Genomic DNA, 14,322 nt, shown 5'->3' on the forward strand with positions numbered 1-14,322 from the left:
TAGAAATCCATAGTTACCACTTCTCTGCCCCCCCCACAACTGCTCTTTCAGGGTGCTTAGTGATTTCCAGGAACTGAAATTAGAATGGGGGGGGGTGTTTGAATTTGTGGGGGGAGAGGGGAAGAGGGATTGACAACACTGCATGTAACTAGTTGATCACTGGATGGAGGAGGAGGATGTTCGAGGAGGGGTTTAGGGAGTTGTTTCCTTCTCTCACAGCACTCTCTGAGCCTTCTTCAGCAGTGCTCCTCCCTTCCCCAGACACAACTGCTTTCTCTGAGGTGACCCATAAAGTCACTACCCTCTCTTCCTTCACATCCCCTCCTCCACGCCCACTTCTTCCATGACACCCGTATGAAACGCGCCAACTACTATGGGACAATTTGTGCTTATTCAGATGTGCTTATTTTGATGATACTAAAAACAAGACCTGCACTGTATATAAAAACGATTCAGGTTCGGGCTATATCCACTCTCCCACCTGGCCTATGCTGCTTGCCCTCCTGGGCTTAGACTGTGACTAGCTCAAATGCAGCCATATGAGGGTGTGGCAAAAGGAGCAAGAATTTCCCCCATGTCTGGCTCTGTTAAAGTTATGCACAGTCTAGGTCTGAGTGCTGAGGGGAGTGCAGGGGCCGTGCCAGATGTTTCTCCTGGGGGGCAAGTGGACAGGGAGTGGCAGGGCCTAAAGACCCATGGGCCCATCCTCTCACCCATAACAAGCACACTGCAAATTAGGCCCCCAGTACAATACAGGAGCTCTGAGAGGAACTATACTTCTGTCAGTGTCCCTGAGGCTCAGTAGCTCCTCTAGAGCAGCATTCTGATACATTGCCCATTATTCAGGGCTGTGTGTAAAGGTACAGCCTAGCTCCTAGACCAGGGATCGGCAAGCTTTGGCACGCGGCCCATCAGGGAATCCGCTGGCAGGCCGGGACAGTTTGTTTACCTGCAGCGTCCGCAGGTCTGGCCAATCACAGCTCCCACTGGCCACAGTTCACCATTCCAGGCCAATGGGGGCTGTGGGAAGCAGCGGCCAGCACATCCCTGGGCCCACACCGCTTCCTGCAGTCCTCATTGGCCTGGAACAGCGAACCGCAGCCAGTGGCAGCTGTGATCAGCCGAATCTGTGGATGCTGCAGGTAAACAAACCAATCCGGCCCGCCAGTGGATTTCCCTGGCGGGCCGTGTGCCAAAGGTTGCCGATCCCTGCTCTAAGCTCTTTGGTGGAGGGACCGTGCCAAAATGGAACCCTATTGTAGTATAAATAATATAATGTGCCCTCTTCTTCAGTTCCTTGTTCCTAGTATAGTCTCTTATATCTCAGTGAAATGGTTGTAAAACACCCACAGATCAGTGCAAAATCCACCCCAGTATGCTTATTTTGGCCAATGCTGGAATTCATGTCTATAGTTGCAATCAGAGTGTATTATCTTAATGTGTGTGGATTCTAGTCTAGGTTACATTCCAGAGCAGACCTTCACTATCAAAAGAATTCTAATGGATTGTAGGTCAGCAAATACTATTAGGTCCTCTGTTAGTGTTCAGTGTATGGTGCCACCAGCTTTTTATCAGTGTGTTTCCCACATCCGGCTTTTCCTTTTTCCCAGAGCTTAATTTGCAGAAAGCAAGAAATCTGATCTTTGTGCAGTGCCTGCTTGCGTTTGTTCTGCCAGCCCTGCTTCTACAGCAATGTCATCATTACACATCTCATTAGGTAGTCAAGGTCAGCCCTACACTAAGATCTGCAATATGTGCCACCCTGTGGGTGGCATAATGAAAAGATCTAAATAATGAAGATTTCTATTAATCTTTTATGTCCTCAAAGAGATGGGAAGAAGCTTTCTTTGTCTCTTATATAAGGTATTAGGCAATCACAGATTTTTAAGGAGACAGCACACAAACTAGATGAGTTGACATGCTACTGGCTTGAATTCTAATGCTACTTGAGCATAATATCAATACTGTTTAGCATAATATCAATTTGCTCATTCATACAGTTCATGGCTTCTGATTCATAATGAAATTTACTTTGGCAAGAGCTTTTGAGTTCTATGGTAGAGGCTTCAGTCAAGATTTGGTCTCTGGATTTCCTGTTGGTTGGCTGTTCATCAGATCCCATTAAAGTTCATGGCATAATAGATGATAAACTGGCAAAGGGCTAAATTCTGCATTCCTTTCTCAGGTAAACCTCCCAATAAAGTTAATGAGCCAAATCCTCAGTCCTATGCATTCCCTTTGTGTTGCTATGGTGGACCAAAGGGACCAATAAGCCACCCTAACCAGGCAGATGAGTTCCTTTGGCATGGGTAATCCCTGACTGGCATTGAGCCAGCATAGTCATCCATATGCCATCCAATCCCAGCCTACCTCCACACACATTGGGTCATGCCCAGGGGAGGGAGCATGGATGAAGCACTGCTATGCTCTCCTGGTCTTTGGCATAATGTTCCTGAAGGAGTTATCAGCGGGTGGACATTTAGAGCAGCTCTGAAGCTGCTCTAACTTATGTTGTGGATGAAACATGGAGTTAGGGGAGTACAAAGGTGATAAGCAGCCAACCTGAACACTCCTAGCCCTTTTGGATCTGTGTCAAATATAGTTTGGACCCATGGATAAGAGCCAATGTCAGTGAGTTTTGCCTCCATAAGAACTTAGTAGTGAATGCAAAATTAGTCCAAGGTCAGGACTAGAAATTACTTTGGGTCATATTGTGTTATCAGTGTTGAAGCAGAACCATGCTATGTATCCCCCATAATGTCATGGCAAACCTGGTGGCTGAACTTTAATTTTGTCCTCACCCATAACTATTTCACATTAGGGGACAATGTATACCTTCAAATCAGCGGCACTGCGATGGGTACCCGCATGGCCCCACAGTATGCCAACATTTTTATGGCTGACTTAGAACAACGCTTCCTCAGCTCTCGTCCCCTAATGCCCCTACTCTACTTGCGCTACATTGATAACATCTTCATCATCTGGACCCATGGAAAAGAAGCCCTTGAGGAATTCCACCATGATTTCAACATTTTCCATCCCACCATCAACCTCAGCCTGGACCAGTCCACACAAGAGATCCACTTCCTGGACACTACAGTGCTAATAAGCGATGGTCACATAAATACCACCTTATACCGGAAACCTACTGACCGCTATTCCTACCTACATGCCTCCAGCTTTCATCCAGACCACACCTCATGATCTATTGTCTATAGCCAAGCTCTATGATACAACCGCATTTGCTCCAACCCCTCAGACAAAGACAAACAGCTACAAGATCTCTATCAAGCATTCCTACAACTACAATACCCACCTGCTGAAGTGAAGAAACAGACTGACAGAGCCAGAAGAGTACCCAGAAGTCACCTACTACAGGACAGGCCCAACAAAGAAAATAACAGAACGCCACTAGCCATCACCTTCAGCCCCCAACTAAAACTTCTCCAATGCATCATCAAGGATCTACAACCTATCCTGAAGGACGACCCATCACTCTCACAGATCTTGGGAGACAGGCCAGTCCTTGCTTACAGACAGCCCCCCAACCTGAAGCAAATACTCACCAGCAACCACACAACAGAACCTGTAGGAACTAACCTGTAGAACTAACCCAGGAACCTGTCCTTGCACCAAACCCCGTTGCCAACTGTGTCCACATATCTATTCAGGGGACACCATCATAGGGCCTAATCACATCAGCCACACTATCAGAGGCTCGTTCACCTGCGCATCTACCAATGTGATATATGCCATCACGTGCCAGCAATGCCCCTCTGCCATGTACGTTCGTCAAACTGGACAGTCTCTACGTAAAAGAAGAAATGGACACAAATCAGATGTCAAGAATGATAACATTCAAAAACCAGTTGGAGAACACTTCAATCTCTTTGTTCACTCGATTACAGACCTAAAAGTTGTAATTCTTCAACAAAAGAAACTTCAAAAACAGACTCCAATGAGAGACTACTGAATTGGAATTAATTTGCAAACTGGTTACAATTAACTTAGGCTTGAATAAAGACTGGGAGTGGATGTGTCATTACACAAAGTAAAACTATTTCCCCATGTTTATTCCCCCCCTCCCACACCCCCTCAGATGTTCTTGTCAACTGCTGAAAATGGCCCACCTTGATTATCACTACAAAAGGTCCGTCCCCCCCCCCGCTCTCCTGCCGGTAATAGCTCACCTTAAGTGATCACTCTCGTTACAGTGTGTATGGTAACACCCATTGTTTCATGTTCTCTATGTATATAAATCTCCCCACTGTATTTTCCACTGAATGCATCCGATGAAGTGAGCTGTAACTCACAAAAGCTTATGCTCAAATAAATTTGTTAGTCTCTAAGGTGCCACAAGTACTCCTTTTCTTTTTGTGATTACAGACTAACACAGCTGCTACTCTGAAACCTATCTCATTGTTTGTTTTGTGTATGTGGGGCATTCCACTTTAAAATCCATTGCAGGATATGGCCCATAGTATGGATGTGGAAAGCTCAGGACAAGTCAGATAAGAACAACTCCTTCAGAATAGAAGGGTTTTTCTCCTCCCCCCACACTCCCACCTTCCAAAGACAATGAATTTACAAAAAGAAAGGGAGTACTTGTGGCACCTTAGAGACTGCCACAAGTACTCCTTTTCTTTTTGCGAATACAGACTAACACGGCTGCTACTCTGAAACCAATGAATTTACAGCGTCTACATTCTTCCAGATGACATCACGTTAGAGTGATATAACTCTGTCTCTTGTGCACTCTGCCTGCCCGGTACTCCTGCCAGGAAGCAGGGCAAGCCCCCATGCCTGACCCCATTTCTCCGGCAGCAGCATGGTGGAGGGAGAGGTGCAGGTGGAAGGGGCGGGGAGGGGCCCCCACCTGCACTGGCCCAGGGCCCCACAAAACGGTAAACTGCCTCTGACTACATTATAAAGTCTCGCAATATTTTCACCCACCCTTCATTTTTCAAAGCTGAAAGCTGCAGTGTACTTGCTTTCATTCTATGGTTGTTCCATTTCTAGGAGTACATATTGCATGCTGATTTACTTAGTGTTATAATTATATGTTAAGGTTCTAGGCAGCATGTGCATGAATAACTTTCTATTATGTGCCAACTCACAGAAGAAGAATCACATTGACAATATATATGAAGTAGTCTTAAATAGTGGGGAAATGTAGCTGTCTAATAATTGTCAGTTTCGAAACTGATATGATTCTGTAGGTATGATTCTCCTTGAAATTACAAAAGCATCCCTATTTCATTTTTAACTCAGATAAGAATGGTATCATTAAAAACAGGGGTCTTTCTCTCTCTCTCTCTTCCAGCTGGCAGAAGTTTGTTTGTTCTGAGGCAGTTTTGAACAAATAATTCAGTGCCTAATCTCCAGAATTGCCTTACCAATTCTAATTCAGTGCCTAATCTCTTCCAACTCAGGCCTAGTGGCTTCAGTGACAGTTTTGCCTGAGAACATGCTGCACGCCTGGGCTCTTTAATGGGCAAGAAGAACAAAACATTAGCATTATCTGACCAGTAATCAATGCAGGAATAGTCTCATGCTCTACAGAATTCTCTCCATGGACAAAATGCAGCTCTGGTATAAGAATGCGAAACTCTCATTGAAATCACTGAGGGGCAAAGTTGTTTATGCCACAGATTGGCTCCATATGTCCCAAATCACTTGTTTCTAGCTCTGTCTTAAGCATCTGTATTGTACCCATGTCTAGGTGTCCTAATACATCTAACGGATATCTCACATTAAAGCAAAAGAGGCACAGTGTGCAAATCTGGGGATGAAGCCCAATCAAAACAGTGGGACTATTATTGTTCTTGTGACTGAAAAGAAATGCATACACCTGCGCTACCTCCCAAGTTTATTTCTTTTGAAATCTGCTGGCTATAGATCAGTCAATATAGCAAGTAATCTAAAATAATTACACTAGCACCTGTGCTAATGGTGGTGTGATCTTAGCCTAATGGTAGAGTATTTTGTAAAAGGTAGAAGAACTGGTTCTAGCAGTTAGTTCTCATCATAATTACCTCATTAATGGCAAGTACAGAACTCTGGGTGCCTATTTTTGTCCTTTTGCAACAAAGTATTGCAGTTAAACCAGTCTTTGCCTACACAATAGACACTTTTGATAACCTCTGCATGAATGGTGACAGGTTTCAGAGTGGTAGCCATGTTAGTCTGTATCAGCAAAAACAACGAGGAGTACTTGTGGCACCTTAGAAACTAACAAATTTACTTGGGCATAAGCTTTTGTGGGCCAAAACCCACTTCATCACATGGAGTGAAAAATACAATAGGAATATATAATATATACACACACACAGCCCATGAAAAAATGGGGGTTGCCTTACCAATTCTAATGAGACTATTCAATGGGCTATTATCAGCAGGAGGAAAAATCACATTTGTAGTGTTAAGCAGGGTGTCCCATTTCAAACAGTTGACAATAAGGTGTAAGTAACAGTAGGGGGGAAAATTAGCATTGGGAAATTAGTTTTTAGCTTGTGTAATGACCCATTCACTGCCAGTCTTTATTCAGGCCTAATTTGATGGTGTCCAGTTTGCAAATTAATTTCCATTCTGCAGTTTCTCATTGGAATCTGTTTTTGAAGATTTTGTTGAAGAATTGCCATTTTTAGGTCTGTAATTGAATGTCCCAGGCAGTTGAAGTGTTCTCCTACTGGTTTTTGAATGTTATAATTCTTGACGTCTGATTTGTGTCCATTTATTTTTTGCATAGAGACTGTCCGGTTTGGCCAGTGTACATAGCAGAGGGGCATTGCTGACACATGATGGCATATATCAATGTGATACATCAGCAATGGTGATATATGCCCTGCAGAACAGCCCTCTGGTGCCCTCCTGTCATTGCACCTCCCCTTGGGCTGCTGATCCTCTAGGGTTCTGGCAAGAGATCTGGATGTCATGCTGAGGTGGGAGAGGTTGGAAGGTGCAGGAGAGGTATGACTCTGCCCCAGTGCCTACTCACCCTATCAGATTGCGGCAGACCACTTGCTACATTATCTTGGCTGTCCTGCTCAATGAGCAGATGAAGGTTCCTTGTAGCACTGGCTGGAGAAAAAGTGACTGCTGTGGGCTTCCCTATGATGGCCATCCATCACCATGTCATCCAGTTGTTAATCACTGTAGTGCAAGACCGTCCCTACAGGTGGGTGATATGGTCAGAGGGGTGCTGTGGTTAAGAGGCAAGAAGCAGGGTGGGTCCTGAGTGTGAGGTCATGGACGGGAGTTTGGGGCAATGGAGGGAGAGGCAGCAGGGGCTGGGATGACAGGGGTGGGGTGCGGAGCCTGAGATGGGTGCCAAAATACAAGTTTGCCCAGAGTGTTATTTTCCCTAAAGCCAGCCCTGCTTGTCCACTAGGATTAAGCTCACTACTTCATTTCCCATAGATTCCCAAAGAACCATGAAGTGAAAAGAATTCTGGCTATTGTAGACAATTTGCATATAAATTACATTTTCCACCTGAGATGTATAGTTGGTCTTGCATAGACGTCAGCGAATAATTCAAAGGAAATAATTTTATCTGATGAATGTAGTCTCTTTTCTGATTTGTGAATTACTGGGGTATCTGCAAACCACTTATGATGTTCACAAATATTTTCATATGTGTGTAAGCAGGGTCTGAATTAATGCTTCCCTGACAGCTAGCTGGGAGGGGAAGAGACTATAGGTGTGTTTATGGGGAAGAGACTATAGGTGTGTTTGCTCCTGCTCTGTTTACGTATACATAATTTACAGCCGTGTCAAAGGATTAACTTTGGCTAGTGTTGGATACAAATTACTATAGTATTGAATGCAGGGGTAGTGAAATATGTTTACCAGTGTTGTAATCATTGTAGGATAACAGGAAAGCAGAACTGGGCTTAACCTGTCCCAAATGAGGGGTGGCCACTCTCAGTTGAAAGAACCTCCTAAGCAGGGGCTTGAATGTCAGAGCCCTGTGAAAGTAAGAGGGGGGTGAAAATGGATATTCCTAACCAGGAGGCTGCATACTCTCCCCTCCCTCTCGAGGGTCCTTCCCTAGACTGGTTTAACCTGTTCCTCCCCACTGTTCAAAGAATAGCACTAAATAGGCTTCATTAGGAGCCTCTTTATTATTTTAAAAGCCTAATCAGAGCTGAAATCAGTTGTGGTAGGACTCAAAAAAAAAGGAGGAGTACTTGTGGCACCTTAGAGACTAACAAATTTATTTGAGCATAAGCTTTTGTGAGCTACAGCTCACTTCATCGGATGCATTCAGTGGAAAATACAGTGGGGAGATGATTTATATACACAGAGAACATGAAACTATGGGTGTTATCATACACACTGTAAGGAGAGTGATCACTTAAGATGAGCTATTACCAGCAAATGGTGGGGGGGGGGGAAGGAAGAAAACTTTTTGTAGTGATAATCAAGGTGGGCCATTTCCAGCAGTTGACAAGAACATCTGAGGAACAGTGGGGGGGGAGGGGGGAAGAAGGGGGAGAATAGTTTTACTTTGTGTAATGACCCATCCACTCCCAGTCTCTATTCAAGCCTAAATTAATTGTATCCAGTTTGCAAATTAATTCCAATTCAGCAGTCTCTTGTTGGAGTCTGTTTTTGAAGTTTTTTTGTTGAAGAATAGCCACTCTTAGGTCTGTAATCATAGAATCATAGAATCATAGAATATCAGGGTTGGAAGGGACCCCAGAAGGTCATCTAGTCCAACCCCCTGCTCAAAGCAGGACCAAGTCCCAGTTAAATCATCCCAGCTAGGGCTTTGTCAAGCCTGACCTTAAAACCTCTAAGGAAGGAGATTCTACCACCTCCCTAGGTAACGCATTCCAGTGTTTCACCACCCTCTTAGTGAAAAAGTTTTTCCTAATATCCAATCTAAACCTCCCCCATTGCAACTTGAGACCATTACTCCTCGTTCTGTCATCTGCTACCATTGAGAACAGTCTAGAGCCATCCTCTTTGAAACCCCCTTTCAGGTAGTTGAAAGCAGCTATCAAATCCCCCCTCATTCTTCTCTTCTGCAGACTAAACAATCCCAGCTCCCTCAGCCTCTCCTCATAAGTCATGTGCTCTAGACCCCTAATCATTTTCGTTGCCCTTCGTTGTACTCTTTCCAATTTATCCACATCCTTCCTGTAGTGTGGGGCCCAAAACTGGACACAGTACTCCAGATGAGGCCTCACCAGTGTCGAATAGAGGGGAACGATCACGTCCCTCGATCTGCTCGCTATGCCCCTACTTATACAACCCAAAATGCCATTGGCCTTCTTGGCAACAAGGGCACACTGCTGACTCATATCCAGCTTCTCGTCCACTGTCACCCCTAGGTCCTTTTCCGCAGAACTGCTGCCGAGCCATTCGGTCCCTAGTCTGTAGCGGTGCATTGGATTCTTCCATCCTAAGTGCAGGACCCTGCATTTATCCTTATTGAACCTCATTAGATTTCTTTTGGCCCAATCCTCCAATTTGTCTAGGTCCTTCTGTATCCTATCCCTCCCCTCCAGCGTATCTACCACTCCTCCCAGTTTAGTATCATCCGCAAATTTGCTGAGAGTGCAATCCACACCATCCTCCAGATCATTTATGAAGATATTGAACAAAACGGGCCCCAGGACCGACCCCTGGGGCACTCCACTTGACACCGGCTGCCAACTAGACATGGAGCCATTGATCACTACCCGTTGAGCCCGACAATCTAGCCAGCTTTCTACCCACCTTATAGTGCATTCATCCAGCCCATACTTCCTTAACTTGCTGACAAGAATGCTGTGGGAGACCGTGTCAAAAGCTTTGCTAAAGTCAAGAAACAATACATCCACTGCTTTCCCTTCATCCACAGAACCAGTAATCTCATCATAAAAGGCGATTAGATTAGTCAGGCATGACCTTCCCTTGGTGAATCCATGCTGACTGTTCCTGATCACTTTCCTCTCCTCTAAGTGCTTCAGGATTGATTCTTTGAGGACCTGCTCCATGATTTTTCCAGGGACTGAGGTGAGGCTGACCGGCCTGTAGTTCCCAGGATCCTCCTTCTTCCCTTTTTTAAAGATGGGCACTACATTAGCCTTTTTCCAGTCATCCGGGACTTCCCCCGTTCGCCACGAGTTTTCAAAGATAATGGCCAAGGGCTCTGCAATCACAGCCGCCAATTCCTTCAGCACTCTCGGATGCAATTCGTCCGGCCCCATGGACTTGTGCACGTCCAGCTTTTCTAAATAGTCCCTAACCACCTCTATCTCTACAGAGGGCTGGCCATCTCTTCCCCATTTTGTGTTGCCCAGCACAGCAGTCTGGGAGCTGACCTTGTTAGTGAAAACAGAGGCAAAAAAAGCATTGAGTACATTAGCTTTTTCCACATCCTCTGTCACTAGCTTGCCTCCCTCATTCAGTAAGGGGCCCACACTTTCCTTGGCTTTCTTCTTGTTGCCAACATACCTGAAGAAACCCTTCTTGTTACTCTTGACATCTCTTGCTAGCTGCAGCTCCAGGTGCGATTTGGCCCTCCTGATATCTTTCCTACATGCCCGAGCAATATTTTTATACTCTTCCCTGGTCATATGTCCAAGCTTCCACTTCTTGTAAGCTTCTTTTTATGTTTAAGATCCGCTAGGATTTCACCATTAAGCCAAGCTGGTCGCCTGCCATATTTACTATTCTTTCGACTCATCGGGATGGTTTGTCCCTGTAACCTCAACAGGGATTCCTTGAAATACAGCCAGCTCTCCTGGACTCCCTTCCCTTTCATGTTAGTCCCCCAGGGGATCCTGGCCATCTGTTCCCTGAGGGAGTCAAAGTCTGCTTTCCTGAAGTCCAGGGTCCGTATCCTGCTGCTTACCTTTCTTCCCTGCGTCAGGATCCTGAACTCAACCAACTCATGGTCACTGCCTCCCAGATTCCCATCCACTTTTGCTTCCCCCACTAATTCTACCCGGTTTGTGAGCAGCAGGTCAAGAAAAGCGCTCCCCCTAGTTGGCTCCCCTAGCACTTGCACCAGGAAATTGTCCCCTACGCTTTCCAAAAACTTCCTGGATTGTCTATGCACCGCTGTATTGCTCTCCCAGCAGATATCAGGAAAATTAAAGTCACCCATGAGAATCAGGGCATGCGATCTAGTAGCTTCCGTGAGTTGCCGGAAGAAAGCCTCATCCACCTCATCCCCCTGGTCCGGTGGTCTATAGCAGACTCCCACCATGACATCACTCTTGTTGCACACACTTCTAAACTTAATCCAGAGACACTCAGGTTTTTCCACAGTTTCGTACCGGAGCTCTGAGCAGTCATACTGCTCCCTTACATACAGTGCTACTCCCCCACCTTTTCTGCCCTGCCTGTCCTTCCTGAACAGTTTATAACCATCCATGACTGTACTCCAGTCATGTGAGTTATCCCACCAAGTCTCTGTTATTCCAATCACGTCATAATTCCTTGACATCACCAGGACCTCCAGTTCTCCCTGCTTGTTTCCAAGGCTTTGTGCATTTGTATATAAGCACTTGAGATAACCTGTTGATCGCCCCTCATTCCCAGTATGAGGCAGGAGCCCTCCCCTCACAGACCTTCCTGCCTGTGCTTCCTCCCGGTATCCCGCTTTCCCACTTACCTCAGGGCTTTGGTCTCCTTCCCCCGGTGAACCTAGTTTAAAGCCCTCCTCACTAGGTTAGCCAGCCTGCTGGCAAAGATGTTCTTCCCTCTCTTCGTAAGATGGAGCCCGTCTCTGCCCAGCACTCCTCCTTCATGGAACACCATCCCATGGTCAAAGAATCCAAAGCCTTCTCTCCGACACCACCTGCGTAGCCATTCGTTGACCTCCACGATTCGACGGTCCCTACCCAGGCCTTTCCTTCCACGGGGAGGATGGACGAGAACACCACTTGCGCCTCCAACTCCTTTATCCTTCTTCCCAGAGCCACATAGTCCGCAGTGATCCGCTCAAGGTCATTCTTGGCAGTATCATTGGTGCCCACGTGGAGAAGCAGGAAGGGGTAGCGATCCGAGGGCTTGATGAGTCTCGGCAGTCTCTCCGTCACATCACGAATCTTAGCCCCTGGCAAGCAGCAGACTTCTCGGTTTTCCCGGTCAGGGCGGCAGATAGATGACTCAGTCCCCCGGAGGAGAGAGTCCCCCGACCACCACCACCCGCCTTCTCCTCTTGGGAGTGGTGGTCGTGGAACCTCCAACCTCAGGACATCGCATCTCATGCCTCCCAACCAGCGGAGTCTCCTTCTGCTTTCTCCCCCCAGACATATCATCTGGTCCACTCTCCGCATTGGTACCTGTGGAGAGAACATGAAAGCGGTTAGTTACCTGTGTCTGTGTTACTGGAACCCGGACATTCCGCTTACCTCTTCTGGAGGTCACATGTTGCCAAGCTTCTTCACTGGCCTCTTGGCTCATCTGTGCAACCTGCTCTATATCTTTAGAGCTTTGTGCCCCTAGAAGGCTATCCTGAGTTTGGTCCAGAAAATCCTCAGTCTCTCGTATACAACGCAGGGTCGTTACCTGTTGCTCCAGACCTTCAATCTTCTCTTCCAATATGGAGACCAGCTTGCACTTTGTACAGACAAAGTCGCTTCTGTCCTGTGGAAGAAAGACAAACATGGCACATCCAGTGCAGGTCACAACAGCTGAATTCCCCCCTTCCATATCACCTACCTACTACGGAGCTTCCTCAGAGACGTTGGCAAGATGTAAGCCTCAATGGGCTCACTCCAGGCGAACTCCCAGGCAAACTCCTGCTGTGAGCTGCTCTGCTGTCCCCGCTGCTCCGCTGGTTCGCTGCCGCTCCGCTGGTTCGCGAGGCTCCGGCTATTTTTAAACAGCCAGGCTTCCCTGACGCAAACACACAGACACCCTAATGCCCGCCCCCTGCAGGCTAGCAGCCAATCAGACACTCACTCAGGCTCCCTCCCAGCAAACACACGCTCGGATACTTCCTCAGCAAGCAAACACACACACTCGGATACTTACCAGTCCCAGGCAAACTCCTGCTGTGAAAATCAAGTGACCAGAGAGATTGAAGTGTTCTCCAACTGGTTTTTGAAAGTTATAATTCTTCCATCTAATTTGTGTCCATTTATTCTTTTATGTAGAGACCGTCCAGTTTGACCAATGTACATAGCAGAGGGGCATTGTTGGCACGTGATGGCATATATCACATTGGTAGATGCACAGGTGAACGAGCCTCTGATAGTGTGGCTGATGTGATTAGGCCCTATGATGGTGTCCCCTGAGTAGATATGTGGACACAGTTGGCAACAGGCTTTGTTGCAAGGATAGGTTCCTGGGTTAGTGGTTCTGTTGTGTGGTGTGTGGTTGCTGGTGAGTATTTGCTTCAGGTTGGGGGGCTGTCTGTAAGCAAGGACTGGCCTGTCTCCCAAGATCTGTGAGAGTGATGGGTCATCCTTCAGGATAGGTTGTAGATCCTTGATGATGTGTTAGAGAGGTTTTAGTTGGGGGCTGAAGGTGATGGCTAGTGGCATTCTGTTATTTTCTTTGTTGGGCCTGTCCTGTAGTAGGTGACTTATGGGTAATCTTCTGGCTCATGTGCCAGCAATGCCCCTCTGCCATGTACGTAGTTAAATGGACAGTCTCTATGTAAAAGAATAAATGGAAACAAATCAGATGTCAAGAAATATAACATTCAAAAACCAGTTGGAGAACACTTCAATCTCTCTGGTCACTCGATTACAGACTCGATTACAGAGAAACAGACTCCAACAAGAGACTGCTGAATTGGAATTAATTTGCAAACTGGATACAGCAGACAGCAGCACAGACAGCTGCAGCGGCACAGAAGCTAGCAAACAGAGCTCTAAACAGGGGAGTTTGAGTGGGAGTTTGAAAGGGGAGTTTGTATTGTGGTGCTTGTTTGGGGTTTGCTTTTGCTGGGGGGGTGGTCTTTTTGGTGTGGCTTGTTTCCCAGATTAACTGGACTTAGGTGAGAAGGCAATGACAGATACGGAGGCAGCTGTGGGAGTGACTCCTGTAGTGGAAGACACAATGAGGATGACTGGATGTGGAAGCTGTGGTATGTACATGATCCTGGAGGGGGGACCTGGTAAGAGTTTTTTCTGCATGCAGTGCCGTCTGATAGAGCTGATGGAGGAAAAGATCTGAGGTTTGGAGATGCAAGTGGAAAGTCTGGTTGAGTTTAGGAAGGAGTTTGAGCAGATGATGGAGCAAAGACATGAGGTATCTGAAGGGAAAAGCTCAGACTTACAGATGGAAGCAGGGCGGGGGAATTTTGAGGGGAGACTGGGTGACGAAAGTGGTCAGTGGAAGCATGTGACTAAAAGAACCAGGCAGAGGAA

The sequence above is a fragment of the Dermochelys coriacea genome, chromosome 2, assembly GCF_009764565.3.
Source record: "Dermochelys coriacea isolate rDerCor1 chromosome 2, rDerCor1.pri.v4, whole genome shotgun sequence".
In the NCBI taxonomy this organism is placed as follows: domain Eukaryota; kingdom Metazoa; phylum Chordata; order Testudines; family Dermochelyidae; genus Dermochelys; species Dermochelys coriacea.